Source organism: Castor canadensis, chromosome 6, assembly GCF_047511655.1.
Source record: "Castor canadensis chromosome 6, mCasCan1.hap1v2, whole genome shotgun sequence".
Classification (NCBI taxonomy): Eukaryota; Metazoa; Chordata; class Mammalia; order Rodentia; family Castoridae; genus Castor; species Castor canadensis.
In genome coordinates this window covers 123395296-123411580 of record NC_133391.1, presented here as the reverse complement: position 1 = coordinate 123411580, position 16285 = coordinate 123395296, and the positions used below count along the sequence as shown (strand labels likewise).

At 35.2% G+C, this 16285-nt stretch overlaps 1 protein-coding gene across 10 annotated transcripts in view; it reads left to right on the top strand.

Moving 5' to 3' along the window:
- Erbin (erbb2 interacting protein) overlaps positions 1-16285 on the top strand; it is a 117924-nt gene that overhangs the window by 22946 nt on the left and 78693 nt on the right. For all 10 annotated transcript variants that reach the window (XM_020165920.2, XM_020165915.2, XM_020165922.2 and 7 more), the window contains exon 2: positions 14282-14329. The gene's annotated coding sequence lies outside the window, so the exon portion shown is untranslated. The remainder of the gene's footprint in view (positions 1-14281; positions 14330-16285) is intronic.

The window sequence follows — 16285 nt, the reverse complement described above, 5'->3', positions numbered from 1 at the left end:
GTAAGCCTGACTTTAGTATTTATTTATTATCATTCTCATTAGAGTTCACATTTGCACATTACACTTCTCTGCAGATATATTCTATTAAGTGAAAAATTACAAGTTCTGAAACATAGCTACTGTCCTGCAGGGTTTAAGTAAGAGATTATAGAGGTTAGAAGTTGTTAGGTGGTTAGCAGTTAGCATTAGTGAACATGTTATTTTTGGGGTGGTCTGATGCCCTGTATCTAGAATTACTTTGCTAGGAAATACCAACTTTATCTCATAAAATTACAGATGACTCTTGACGTTTTTGTCAGTTCTTTATTATTCAATGTACTACTTTTTCATTTGAGTGAGAGAATGGGTTGTGATAAATTTTAGGTATCTTTGAGAGAGAGAGAGAGGGTACTTTCTGGGTTTTAAAGCAAGCAGCTAATTTGACACTCTCTCTTTGCTGATATTGAGAGATAATGCGGATTAGAGTACTGAATCTTTATTGTGTTGCAGAAAGCTAATTACTTGACATTTGATTAGAGAGGAGTTGTAAAACCAAGAAAGGTTTCTTACAAGTCACCTGTCTATTCATATATATGAATGAAATGCTGGTTAAAGTAATTAGTAATGTTCTTGAATATGTCAAATTTATTTTTAAAGCCATGTGGATGGAAGAACAGTTATTTTGTAATTCTGTACTATATATTAAAGATGATATCTGAAGAAAGAAATTAGCATCAGTGATTCTATATTTGAATGAAAAAAGTTCTGTAGCTCAATGACTTGTTTCCTGACTTGTGTCCCAAAATTTATTTAATAAGTATTTGATTACAGCATATCTTATTTTCTGAGTTGTCATTTGGAAAATATTATTGGGAGACAGGAAAAATTGACTAAGCTACTAGAAAAATGTCATATCCATCTATGAGGCTTCAGAATTTAAAACACAGTTGGTGTGAGTGTGTATAATTTGTGTGTGAATGACTAAGACAAAATAATAGCACTTACACAAAATGAGAGGAGACAATTAATTTTTTTGCTATGATTCTGTTTAAATGTCTGTAACTTTTAAAATAGTGTAGTGTCTTAAGTCAAGGTATATTTATTTAGGCATTTCATAAATGAAGGTGTTCATATTCATGAATATATATTATATATTATTTTTGTAGAAATAGTTTTAGACATTGTCTCCCAAGTTCTGATATCCTAAGCTTTCAGTTCTGTTTGTTCAAAAGTGGTCATATATTGTTATTTTGCAGTAATCAGATGTAATTGTTTTACTATTCTTGCTAGGGAAATACTGTTTAAAAAAATTTAATGTCATCAATGTTTAATATTGCATTGTTTTCTTTTTAAAATCCTTGTTCTCATATTTTGAGTATCTTGTTTTGCCCAAAAGTAATTGAATTAGCAACAGAAGAAAACATGGCATTTTAATTGCCCACATCAAATTACGTAATCCAGCACAATATGAAGCTTTTGCTGTAAGATGAATATATTAATGATTTTGTTTTATTAAACCTAACAGTGGGAGAGATAGTATAGGGAAGCAACAGTGAATTTTGGAGCTGGGAGAATTGAATTCTAATGTGAGCTTTCTAATAGTAATCTTGGTAGAGTTACTTGCTGTGTTGGTTTCATCATCTTTTCTGTGAAGCATGAGTATGGTCCACTATGGGGATATATAAAAATTTAGTACATGAAGATGTCTGCCTTGGGGTAGGGGAATGAATAAATTTTTATTGAGTCTGTTGAACAGATTTTTATCTTCTTTGGCTTTTTGTATTTGTATGTGATAAGAGTGTGATTATAAAGTACTAAGTAACAGATAGTCCCCTCATGTTTTATAAGTCATATTATTGGCTAAATAGTACCAGTTTTGTTTTAGCTCTACACTGCTTACTGATTGACCTAAAACTTAAATTGGACTGTGCCACGCCTTTGCCTTTAACAAGCTTACCAGTTAGAGTATACATTACTTGGTATGGTCTTCCCTACTGACCACCCTTAACTCATTCCTATATATTTCAAAATCTACCGCACATACCTAATTTCATTTGCTAGCAGTACTAATTACTTTTTTTTCTTGTCTGCACAGAGCTGTAACAGATGCTATTTCATGTTTTTCCTTACCACCAAAATAGTAGGTCTTTTCTTTTCCTTTTTTTTTTTTTGAAACAGGGTCTAACTATATGCAGCCCAGGATGGCCTTGAATTCACAATCCTCCTGCCCCTTCCTCCCCACCACCCGTTCCCCACCCCCACTGCTGGGATTGCAGGGTTTTATCACCATGCCAGCTGTACTTTTTTTTTTAATTGACTGATAAGTCACATTATATCTTGCCTGTTTGTATCATGTTTTAATTAGAATTAAAAACTCCTTACAGGTGCTCTTACATCTTTTTTCAGTTTTTTTTTCTCCTGAAACAGGCTTTTGATATGTTGCCCAGGCTTGGCTCATACTCTTAATCTTCCAGGGTGAGCCTCCTAAGTAGCAGGGATTACAGATGTGTACTACCATGCTCCGCAGGAGCTATTGTATCTTATTTATCTTTATATCTTCAGTGCTATGCATAGGCCTCAATGCTTAGTAGTAACTTAGCAAATGTACATTTTCTTTACTTTAACTTTGCTATGTTTATATTGTTGCAATTAGCATCATAAAACTAAATGTAGTCATTCAACATTAATCTGGCTGATTCCGTTTATGATTTTAATCCAGAATTGCTATGTATGTGTTTAGGTTTGACCTTGTGCTCATGCAATCTAGTAACTTTGACAATAATTGTAAACTGGTTGAGGTATAATGAAAAAAGCAAAGTCAGTTGTCTAGCAGTACTGTGACAATTACAGATAATATCTTGTTTGTGTGTGACCTTTTTTTTTTTCCAATTTCTAAAATTTGTGTCGTGTCAAGTTGTCAGGTTTTAGTATCTTTTCTCTGGAACAGAAAACTCCCTGTTTTTAGAAGAGTAGGTGGTGAGCCCTTCAGGATGGGTGGAAAGAGGGAAACAGTGATTACCAAAGTAATTAATGATAGTATTTCTATTTGATTTTCCATTTTTTTTAAAATTATTTTTCAGATTTTCAATTCAGAACCCTTGGTATAAGTAAAGTGTATGAATGGGACTCCTTGAATGAAATCAGTAAAAACAGAGTAGTAGGAAAGATGTACTAGTGTCCTGTGGACACTCAAGGGCTAGAATGCGATTGGCTTGAGAAAAGAATTGGAACAAATGATTAGGACCATCATTCTTCTGTATTTTTCTCTTCAGAAAAGCAATCTCATTCTATGTCCGTGTAGTAAGATTCTGGCTTCTGATCCTACACTTTTGCTAACTGCAGAAACAGGTTTGCTATCTTTTGGTTTCACTCATACTGGGGAAGAGAAAATGATTTGAGTTTGGTACCCCCTTTCCCTCTTGTAGTTGGTATCATTACCTGGTACTAAAATGGATGTTAGGGGGCCACCATTTTCAAATAGAATAACCTTCAGGGCAGGGCTGCTATTTGGGAAGGCTGCTTATTGCTCATGTTTACTTGCAAAGCCACATAGCTGTACAGCCTTACATGTGTTTTAAAATTTGCACAAAGGTACTTTATGGGTTTATGGTGAAAAGAGAAGTTGTGGTGAGTTAAGAGGCTATTCTAAAGGTGTCTGCTATGTATTTTTTTTTTTTTTGGTATCTATTGACTATTATGGTATAGCCAAAATCTCAGTACTGAAATTTTAGAATGGCTCCTATTCATGGACTATAGAGTTTAATTGCAGAAAAACAAAAATCTGGTGTTTTCTCACCAGAAGTATTAAAGGTGGAATTATGTGAGTTCTTGTCGTTACTGGACATTTTGTAAGATGTCCTTGCACTCCTTGAGAACCATTGAGGTTATGGAAAGACCATTATATTTCAAATCTTAAGATTTGTCATCTAAGACCTTCTATTTGCCTATGACCTTTGCTTATATTCATTGTGCATAAATACCTAACTTAAATGATGTCAGAGTTCAGTGTATGTCAGTGAGTTTGGCACCTTGAAGTTTCTAGAGACATTTAAAGAATATTGTTACTTAAAATACTTTTAAAATAATGTTTTTCTGATTAGTTGATTGGTTGTTTTTGAGACAGGGTCTTGCTGGTATTGCTCAGGCTGGCCTCAAACTCCTGGGCTTAAGTGGGTCTACCACTTCAGCCTCTCTAACTGGGATCATAGGTGTGTACTGTTTGTCTAGCTCAGAATAATGTTTGATTAGTATGAGAAGCTTAAAATGTTTTCTTCTCTTCCTCTCTACATCTGTGAATTCTATTTTACTTAGAAAATTAATGAGCCTTCAGCCTAAGGGATGTTTTGAATGGTTTATTAGAATTAGTGGTATTATCAGCCTAATTTAGGTCTGAATCTAAAGATGATGACAACTCAAGGTGAAACTTAAAAATAAGATTTTCAACAAGTGGTGATATTTTTAAGCTTTACTATAAATGTTAACAGATTACCTTTAAAACCCTTTTGCAATATGGTGTTTAGTGATCCAATTTTCTCTGAAAGTTTGTGATGTTTATAATAATTCCTGCATTTGTGAGTCCCTACACAAATGTATTGGTTTACAGAAAAATGAGGATTTCTGCTTTTCTAATTCCTGGCTTTTTTCTGTTGTTTCCTCATGGTTCCTTCTTTTCCTTTATCGCTTATCTTCTTTTGAATTTGGAGAAAAATACAAAGAAATTCACCTTAAGAAATCAGAGAGCCTGGTGCCCAGAGGCTCATGCCTTATAATCCTAGCTACTTAGGAGGCAGAGATCCAGGAGGATTGCAGTTCAAGCCAGCACAGGCAATACCCAATACAAAAAAGGGCTAGTGGAGTGACCTACCTGGTAGAGCACCTGCCTGCATAGGAAGCTCGAGGCCCTGAATTCAAACCTCAGTAAGGCCAAGAAAGAAATTAGAACCTGTCTTTTCCAAGTGAATTTACGGATAATAGAGGTTGTTTGAAGAGGTCCCAGAAGAAATAACTAATAATGGGATTTCATGCATTATGGTATACATCCAGGATTCTCAAATTAAGTCATGCAGTACACATGACCTAAAAAATATTTACAGTTAGCTTTATTTAAAATACCATGTAAAGAACCAAAGAAGTAATTAGTATAGTGAAGTGGGCAGGTGGAATGAGCAGTCTGTAGTAAACCTTACCCGAACAAAGTAAAGTTGTAAAAGTTAAACTAGGAATGTACTATGAAGTTTTGGAAATTAAGTAATTTTAAGTTTTTAAAGAAGCAAAGAATTTTAAAGAAAAGCCAGATGCTGACTGAAATAGATTAGAAGTCAGTTTGAAATCTATTGTGTTAATACATAAAAGTGACATTAACTGGTATCTTAATTTTTTATAAAGATTTAAGAAACAGATATAAACTCACAACCTTTTAAAGTTTACAACTCAGTAGTTTTCCATGTATTTACAAAGTTGGGCAACTATCACTGATTCGAAAACAATTTAATCAGTCTCTCTCTCAAAAAAACAAAATCAAAACAAAACCTATATTAGCAGGAACTCCCCATTCTCCCCTGCCCCAAGATCCTGGCAACCAGTAATTTACCTTCTGTCTGTATGGATTTGCCTGTTAAAGGTATTTCATAAAAATGATTTCCAATACAATGTGTGGCTTTTTGTGTATTGGATTTCTTTCTTTCTTTTGGTACTAGGGATTGAACCCAGGGTCTTGCAGATGCTAGGCTAGTGCTGTACTGCTTGAGCTATTCTCTCAGCCCTTTTGTTTGTATTTGGTTTTCAAGTTAGGATCTCAACATTTGTTTGCCCAGGCTGGCCTCAAACTCATGATCTTCCTGCCTCTCTCTCCTGAGTACATGGATTACAGGTGTGTACCATCATGTCCAGCTGTGTCTGGCTTCTTTAACATAGCATAATGTTTCCAGAGTTCATCCCCGTTGTATCATATGCCAACCCTTTTTATAGTTTGAATGTAGTATATGGATATATGATTTATTAGTTAATGAGTCTTTAGATTTCTACATTTTGCAGATAATACTGCTATGAGTATTATTTACAGTTTTTCTTTTTTTTTTTTCCCTGAGAATGTGTGTTTTCACTCCTGGATTCTATACCTGGAAGTGAAATTGTTGTATCATGTGGTGACTATGTTTAACCTTTTGAAACTGCTGTCCTATTTCCAAAGTGGCTGTATCATTTTACATTCTCATCAGTAATGTATGAGACTTTTAATCTATTCATGTCCTTCTTGATAATTGCTGTCTGTCTTTATTATAGGCACCCTAGTGGATATGAATGATGTGTCATTGTGGTTCTGATTTGTATTTTCACTAGTGACTAATTAAGCATCTTTGTGAGCTTTGGGCACTTTTTTTTTTTTTTTAATCTTTGGAGAAATGCTTTCTCAAACCCTTTGCTTACTTACTGTTGAGTTCATTATCAGATGTATGATTTAAAGATATTTGCTCCCATTCTCTGGGTTGTCTTTTCAACTTTCCTAAAATAAGAGTATCTTTTAAATTATTATTATTATCATCATTTTGCTGTACTGGGGCTTGAATTTGGCCTTGCACTTACTGATCAGGCACTCTACTACTTTGAGCCACTCTGCATTCCTTTTTTGTATTGGTTGTTTTCAAGGTAGGGTCTGGCTTTGAACCACCATCTTTGTGATCTCTGCCTCCTGAGTAGCTAGGATTATAGGCAAGATCCACTGGCACTCAGCTCTTTTTAATTTTAGGGAGACTGTCTCTAGTGTTTGTTTTACTCTTGCACATGACACTAATGGTTATTTCTGAATTGAGGAAATATCCTATTCCTAATTTACTAAGATTTTTGTTATGTCGAGTTTTATTTAGATAGTTTTCAGTCTTTGTTAAGAAGATCCATTTTCTTCCTTTTGCATCTAATTGTGTGATGTATCGTTATTAGAGTTTTCTCATCTTTATTCATCTTCACACTCCCTAAATTAATTTTTCTTAGTTATGTTTTAATATGTTTTATGTTGCTCAATATAATTTAGTTTTGTTTATTTATTTTTTTAGATGGGGTCTTGTTATGTTGTCCAGGCTGGCCTCAGACTTCTGGACTTAAATAATTCTTTTACCTCTGCCTGAGTAGCCCAGGCTGGCCTCAAATGTGATCCTCCTCCTTCAGCCTCTCTTTTTGAAGTATTCTTGAGTCTGATTGTAACGCAGTCACTTTTTGTGAACTTTGGTAGATGTTGGTCTGTCACACATCTATGGTGGTTCAAAGCCAGACCCTATCAAAATCATGTTAATAAATTTATAATAGACTAACCCACCCTTTCTTCCTCCCAGCCTGTCCCCCTCTTTCCATCCCCTTGAACTAACTGTATGGCTCCAGGCTAGCTTTGAATTTGGGATCCTCCTTTGTCCATTTCCCCAGTGCTGGGACTACACACATGCAACACCATGCTCTGCTGTCTTTCTTATGAGTATTGAACATTATGATCAAATTCTGTTTCTTGAAAGTTTGCAAACACTTAGGTGCATATTATCTTTTAGAGAAATACTTTTGACACACTTCATGATTTTATTTATAATTCTCTATTTCTTGAGAAATTTTTATAATTTACATTTTATAGATAAAATGGCATATTTTATAAACACACCACTATTTGAATGTATGTAGTAATTTTTAATTTTTCCAAAATACATCTTATCTGTGTTATTAAATTCCCATTCTCATTTCTACTTCCTCTTCTGGGAAATTGCCTATTCTGTAATTTTTGGGTTTTTTTGTGAGACTAGGTCTTATTATAAAGCAGCACAGGCTGGACTTGAACTCAAGATCCTCCTGCCTCTGCTGGGATTACAGGCTTGCACCATCATGCCTGGCAAACAATGTGAAGTATAATGACAAAACTAGCTCTGCCATTGAGCTACCTTGTCTATGTTTTTTTTTTTTTTTCTTTCTTCTTTTGGTGGGACTGAGGTTTGAGCTCAGGGCTTCATGCCTACAAAGCAGGCATTCTGCCACTTGAGTCACAACTCCAGTCCAGTTTGCTCTGGTTATTTTGGAGATGGGGGGGTTTCGTGAACTATTTGCCTTGGTTGCCCTCTAATTGTGAGGCTCCCAATCTCAGCCTCCCAAGTCTAGGATTACATCTGTGAGTCACCAGTGCCTGGCCCCTTGTGCCTTCTTATGTTTCTCTATTCCCACCAAAACCAGAACCATTAGTTATCTTTACTCTTTCTCTTTTCTAAATCATTTAAATCCCTTCATTAAATGGAGATCTTGGATAGAGGGTTGGATATGCAAGTTTAAGGTTCAGAGAAGTGGCTTATTTCAGAATAGCAGCACTGGGGACTAGTGGTGTAGGAACAAAACTAGAAGGATATGAAGTATCACACTAAATGCAGAAAATTTGTGAATAAGGAGAAGCCTGTTGTTCCTAAGTCAAGAGAGGTATAAACTTAGATTGTCAGTTAGATTTGGTAATGGTAGACCACTGGTGACCTTTGAAGAGTAGTTTTTATTGAAATGATGGGATAAATGTGATTAGAGTGGATTTAAGAACAATTGGTAGAATAATTGAAGACAGTAAATACAACTTGCTTGAGGAATTTTGCTCTAAAAGCTGGTAGCTGGAGAGAGAGATGTTTTGTGGAAGAGAGATGTTCTTTTTAAGATAGAAGGGAAAATATACCTGCTTGTTATAGCATATGGTCAAAATCTATTGTTCCTTTCAGTATTTTTATTTTTTTTTAATGTGTTGAGGATTGAACCCTGGTTTTTGTGGATGCTAAGCACAGGATTTGCCCTTGAGCTACATCCCAGCTGCTCTTACAAGTATTTTAAGCTGGACTTGCTATAGTTGTACATCTGTAGTCTCAGCACCACAGAGGTGAAGATAAGGAGTTGCAGGTCAGCCTGGGCTATGAGACCCTGTCTCAAAATAAATACATAAATAAAAATTTAAAAAGGTATTTTAGGCTTGCTCATTTATTTATTTAATTTTTAAATTTTTATTTTTTTATTGTTCATGTGTGCATACAATGCTTGGGTCATTTCTCCCCCCTGCCCCCACACCCTCCCTTACCACCCACTCCGCCCCCTCCCCCTCCCCCCACCCCCTCGATACCCAGCAGAAACTATATTGCCCTTATCCCTGATTTTGTTGAAGAGAGAGTATAAGCAATAATAGGAAGGAACAAGGGTTTTTGCTAGTTGAGATAAGGATAGCTATACAGGGAGTTGACTCACATTAATTTCCTGTGCATGTGTGTTACCGTCTAGGTTAATTCTTTTTGATCTAACCTTTTCTCTAGTTCCTGGTCCCTTTCTTCTATTGGCCTCAGTTGCTTTTAAGGTATCTGCTTTAGTTTCTCTGCATTGAGGGCAACAAATGCTAGCTAATTTTTTAGGTGTCTTACCTATCCTTACCCCTCCCTTGTGTGCTCTCGCTTTTATCATGTCCTCAAAGTTCAGTCGCCTTGTTGTGTTTGCCCTTGATCTAATGTCCGCATAAGAGGGAGAACATATGATTTTTGGTCTTTTGGGCCAGGCTAACCTCACTCAGAACAATGTTCTCCAATTCCATCCATTTACCAGCGAATGATAACATTTCGTTCTTCTTCATGGCTGCATAAAATTCCATTGTGTATAGATACACATTTTCTTAATCCATTCGTCAGTAGTGGGGCATCTTGGCTGTTTTCATAACTTGGCTATTGTGAATAGTGCTACAGTAAACATGGCTGTGCAGGTGCCTCTGGAGTAACCTGTGTCACAGTCTTTTGGGTATATCCCCAAGAGTGGTATTGCTGGATCAAATGGTAGATCAATGTTTAGTTTTTTAAGTATAGGCTTGCTCTTTATCAAGATAAACATCTTGTTTTGTTCCCATCAGGCTCCCTAGATCATGCTTAATGCATTGATGAAGGAAAAGAAATTGTTACTTAGAAGTTACTAGCAGAAACAAAGGAGATTAGGAATTATGCTGGCATAGATAGGAACACTTGGAAGTAAAGAGAAGTGAGGGAATGCATTTAAGGAAGTTAATCCTGCTACAGGGTTGTGTGTTATGGAGAACAGTTTAAAATTCAGTCAAGACTGAATAAGAAAGTTAGAGGCGTGAAATAGTGCCATGATTAAATATCCCTCCCACATTAAGCAACAATGCATTTGTGATACAAATTGCCTAAAATGTCTCTTTGTACAGTTTTTATTGACTGGTTAAAAACCCAACCAACTCTATGCTAGGAACAAGTAAAATTTAGATAGACCTTTCTTGTCTGCAGTGTTTTACCCTCCCCAAGTTTGGTTATAAGACATATTGAACTGTTTCTTTCCTCATTCTCTCCCACTTCTTTCCCTGTAGATTGTAGAATAGATTTAATGCAAGTTTTTAAGAATTAATTATATCTACAAAGTATACTTGCAGTCTTATTTCTAATTGTGACATGAAAGACTTTCTGTAAAAATAATGAGGCTTTCTTGTCCTTAAGTTGTGCAACTCCTAAAGTTGTCCTTTAGGAGGGTGGATAATTCCGTCCTCCTAAACTGAGACAAGAATTCCAGATTCCTCTTTTTTTTTTTTTGTGGTACTGGGGTTTGAACTCAGGGCCTCCCACTTGCTAAGCAGGTGATCTAACACTTGAGCTACTCTGTTAGCCCCTGAGAATTCCACAGATTCTTCTTCTACTTTGGCCAAATTTCCTTCGCAAGGGGTTAATCCAGACTAGATATTTTACATGAGAATATTTTTTCTATAAATGAAATCATTTGAAAATCTACTGAGATTTCTACTTAAAATTAGGATATGGGAGGACACAAAAGACCTTTGTGTCTGGGCTAGCAAAATCAGTGGACGGGAATGGATTCCAGAGAGACACTAGTCCTATAATTTCCCTGCCTGGGGTAGGTATCTTATGTGAATATAGGTAGATGGGGAAGTAGGAATGCCATAAATGGGAAGACATTGATGACATGATCATTCCATCTATCTACCCTTCTTGCCTTTTTTTTCCTGGGGGACTAACTTTTTGCCTCCCAAGTAGCTAGAATTACAGGCATGTAATAGCTTTTTTGTCAGGTCCTGCCTCTTCTTTCATTTTGTGAAAAAATAGTAGAGGAGGTGGTGGAAAAGTTATGTATTTATCAGTGATAGTTTGATAATGTCTATAAGATAATTCAGAACTAAGAACATACACCAGAAACAAAGTAACAAATACTATGATATCCATGATTCAACAAAATGATCTTATACAACCCCTGAGTACTATTTAATAACTGGGGCTTGCCTGAGGAGCCATTTTGTTTAGCATTTTTACTTAGGAACTCATTTAGAAAGACCACATCTATGTAAGATTTCTCTTAAATCTAGCCAACTATAAGTTGTGACCCACAGTGTTAGACCCTTGATATCCATAGGTATATGGTTCTAAGAAGACCACCATTGAGTTAAAGGTGTGAATGCTCAGTGCTGTAACTGTGGATGCTTGATTCATTTTCCCCATAATGCTGCACAACTTCCACTAAAGACATGCTGCCTTTAACAAATCTTAAGTTTTGCTTTATCACTTAAGTTAATCATACTACATGCCCCCTTTGGCTTGGGAGATTACCATCATGGTTACTTTGCTGTTTGGAGACCATTTGCATTTTGGGAGGTAGATTTTCACAAAATTCAGGACAGGAAAACAGCAAATCACAAGAATTTGATCACAACTGATGATAACACACAGGACTGGCTGAGAGCTTCTCTGCATCAAGTCAGCTGCATAATGCATGTGTAGGAATTAAAATTTTTTGGTTTTGAAATTTCTTTTGATTTTTAAAAAATTATCTTTTGACTGTGCTTGGCTAAAGCTGCATGTAGTAAATCTGTGACTAAGGCCGGCATGCCATTTCAATAACTAGAGTAATGTACTATTTAAAAAAAAAAAACAAAAAACAAAACAAAACAAAAACCTTTATAGTGATTTTACTTCCCAGTTCTTATATTTTTACACTGAGAGTTCAGCCAAAATAATCCACATTTGAGAATGAGGATGACTAAAGAATGGTGACTTTAATATAGATCAAATAAGAATAACCATGTATTAGTTATGTTGAAACTGTGTGTGGTAAACAAGAATCACATGGGCATTTGTTCATGATAAAGAATATTTAGTTTTATACCTAGTTTACTGAATCAGAGTATCTAGAAAGAGGATGTGGTAATCTGTATTTTTAAAAAAAATTCTCTAAGTGAATTTTATTCATGATACTGGGGTCTCATGTGTACTAGACAAGTGTTCTACCAATAAGCTCTACACCTTTGGGCCTCCTGAGTGAATTTTATTCAGCTAGTTATACAGTTGCACCTAAGGTTTATTTTGTTCTGTTTTCTTCTTCATTAGCAGCTTTTTTAATAATAGGTTTTACTAGGGTGATTTATGAATGGTTGCTCAAATCCAATTACAAAAATTTATCATTGACCTTGTCTCTTTTGTCTTCTAGATTATTCTTACCTATTTACATTTCCATTGTTTTATCTCTTGACTAATACTCTGCTCTGGCAACTGGTTTGGTTTCCCAATGTCCTGTATAGCAAAACTACATGAATAATCTTTTTTCTATGTTCAACTTTTCTATCTTCCTTTTTTCTGATTTCTCTTTTTCTATCTTCATACTTTATATTTTACCTAATTATGTTGCTTTAAATATTATCTGTAAGCAGCTGACTTTTACATTTATATCCCCAGCTTGGTTCTTTCCTCACATCTCTGAATGCCCATATCCACCTACCTACTCAGGATTCTACTCAGATCTCTTTTAGGTATTTCAAACTGAATTCTCTAAACACAAACATCGCATCCCTCTTATTTCCAACCTTCTTCTACCATGATACTATTCCCTTTTAGTTTACTGGCAGCTCTATTCTACCAGACTATTGCATTATATGTGGAAATACACAAAATGATAAAAGATTTAGTGATTATCTTTGCCTACTGTGTACAAGGTATTTGTTTGGGGCATGCAATATATGTAGAACTCATGGAGAAGGCTGAATAATTCAGCAGTCCTAAACCATTTGGCACAGAGATAAATAGCTTGATATATTAAGGATGACTGTAAAATTCTGAAATATATTTATAGATATCATTGAATTTTTAAGAAAAAGATTATTTTATATATATGTGTTTTTTTGGGGGGGATGTGGGACTGGGGTGTAAACTGAAGGCTTCATGCTTGCAAAGCTCTACCACCACTTGAGGCCGTACCTGCAGTCCATTTTGTTGTGGTTATTTTTTTTTTTTGAAGATGACATTTCCAAACTATTTTTGCTGGCCTCAAACTGATATCCTCCTGATCTCAGCCTCCAAGAAACTAATATATATGCTTTTATTAAGACCCTTCTTTTGGACTTCACTGTCTCAACTAATGTGTTGGTTGCAACTAGAGTCTGGTAATGGTTTAAGCATATAGGGGATTTGATTTTATCACATTATAGATCCAGAAGTAGGCAGTAGTTAGCATTAATTTAGGTTCTCAGCAGTTCTGTTAGAGACTGCCAGTTTGTTTTGTTTTCTACTTTGTCACCTTTCTGTATTGACAGGCTTTTAATCCTCCTTTTTGTTGACTTAATGGTACAAGGATGGTTGTTGCAGCACTGGACATCATTTACAGATTCAAGGCCAGAAAAATGAAAGACTAGTAGTTTCAGACACATTTGTTCCCATTTATCAGGAAAGCAACTGCCATTCAACCCTGAAAGCAGATAAATAAGTCTTTGATCTTACTATTACTTCTCCCCTGTCCACTCGTACTGATCTGGAAAGCTCAGAAGTAGGTGTTTGGCTGGGTCCATTATCATCCTGAATAGTCAAGAGTTCTTAAAAAGAGGAATAAATTCTATGAGCAGTTAACAGTTGCCTGTCATGTAGAGCCATTAAAAGCTACTAGATCCACATATAATTGAGGATTAGAATTTATTCGCATGGAAAATTTTTTTTCTCTGTAGCCTCATATACATGGCATTTTAATGGTAGGTAAAAGGGTATTTGTTTTTGATAGATGAGACTTTCAGTAGTTTATAAATGTATAAAAACAATTCATTTGTTACAGTCTTTTATTTAGAAGTTACCAAGTTTGTATGACCAGATATGCCCATGTAGTTTTAAGAAGCTAATATTTTGGTTTGACTATTTGGGCCTATTTTCAATTTATAGTGGTTAATATTTTAAATTTCAATTTAGCTTTTGGTGTAAATTAGAAATTAGAAGAGATGTTTCTTAGTTGTTAATATCCATTTTTATTGTTAATTTTGGTTCTCTTTTGCTTTCAATAGAATGTTGGCTCAATTAAGAAACATCAGGGAGATAAATTCAACCCAGTGGTAAGTAGCTTTAATTCCTTTTGTTAAAAAGTTTTCTGTTTATTATGCCCCTTTTCTAGGTTGGATCTTTTTTTTCCCATTGTGATTAGAAGATCTTCTAAAGTAGCTCTTCTTTTCCTAAAATCTTAATTAGCAGTCCCCGTGTTGCTCAGTTCTCATTAGACCAGCTAGGCTTTCTTCCTGTGGATTACTTTCTTGAATTTTGTGTTAGAGAGGATGTCTTTGTGTTTTTACTTTTTTACTTTTCTCTTACATGGTACTATTCCCTTCTGCCCTCAGAGATAAAGACTTTTTAAAAAAAGTCAGCAGTTTTTATTCTGTACCACTTCATCTGCACACCTTTATAGAATGGGGTCCATTTTTATGTTAGTTTTGTACCTGCTCAAGTTTAATCTGAAGTCTGAGGCAGGAGAATCATTTGAGGCCAGCCTGGGCAACATAATGAGGCCCTGTCTCAAAACAAAAATAAAAACACCTGAATTTAATCTGAGGTCTAAAGTGCTCTCCTCATAGGAAAATAGGAAGTTTTCCTTTGAGTTGTAAAGTTTGTGCCACTTCCTAGAGCACTAAGTATCCATTTAATTCCTTTTCTGAATTCATTGTCCTTTCTCAGAAGTTCTACAATTTGTGTCCCTCTGTAGCAGGATTAGAAAAATCTTGGAGGTTGTTTCATTTTCTTTTAACAGTTACTCTGTAAGTGGGCTAATACCTCAGGTGCCCTATATCACACATCAAATAAATATGCTCTTATTAATATATTTGCTAATAATATTTCATATCCTTTATTCTTAGGCATTATATTTCTAAATCCAGAATGGTTTCTGGGGAATGAGTTTTTTTTAGGTCACACCTTTCAAGTTCTTAGATAATATCAAATTATATTAAGTCCATACATGTAACTGTGATGATATGGTATGCCAGAAACATAATTTGAGATATTAAATTAGCTCTATGTAGTAGAACTTCCTGTAATAATGGAAGTGTTCTGTATCTGTTTGGCCCACTCTAGTCAGTAGACATATGTGGCTATTGAGCATTTGAAATAAAATGTAACTGAGGAATTACATTTTAAATTTTATTTGATTTAACAATGGGTATAAGTTTAAATAACCATATGTGACTAGTGGCTACCAAGCTGGTCAGTGCAGGCAGAATTCTTTCCTATTGTTCTCAAGTATCCTTCTAACTCAGAACCAATTATATTTTTTAAATGTCTAGAATGAGAACTACATGTTTTGTAATTTTGAAAATCTCAAGCAAACAAGTATAAGTTAAATCTCCCCTTTGGCAATTAAATTATTATTTTTTTTTTCTCTGTACTGGGGCTTGAACTCAGGGCCTCATGCTTGCTAGGCAGGTGCGCTACCACTTTAGCCACTCCACCAGCTGTTTTTTTTTTTTGTTGTTGTTGTTGTTTTCAAGAGAGGAAGGATTTGTTTTGGCTCGCAGTTTTAGACATTTCACTACATGGTAGGCTGGCTTCCATGTGGGCCTACGACAAGGCTGAGCATCATGGTAGGGAGCATGTGGAGAAGCAGAGCAACTCACCTCATGGCTGACAACAAGCAAAGTGAGCCAGCAATTCTATATACTTATTAGAGGAATTGTTTAATCCTTTAGATACTTATATAACCATAGATTGTTAATAAGTATTCAGTAAGCTTTTCTAGATATTTATTTGTTGACAAAGATGTTAAATATGAACTTCTTTTTTTTTTTGCAATGCTGGGGACCAAACCCAGGGGCTTGCATGTGATAGGCTAGTGCTGTACTTCCCAGCAACATCTTCAAGCCCTAGATAGAAACACTTGATGTTTGACTTCTTAGTTTCTTTTTGTAAATTCTTTAGTAGTATGTAGCAAAGACCTATTGATACACAAAGTATTTGAAGCTATAGTTCAAATACATCTTATATATTGAGGATAGTATATATGGAGAAATGGAAATATATAAGAC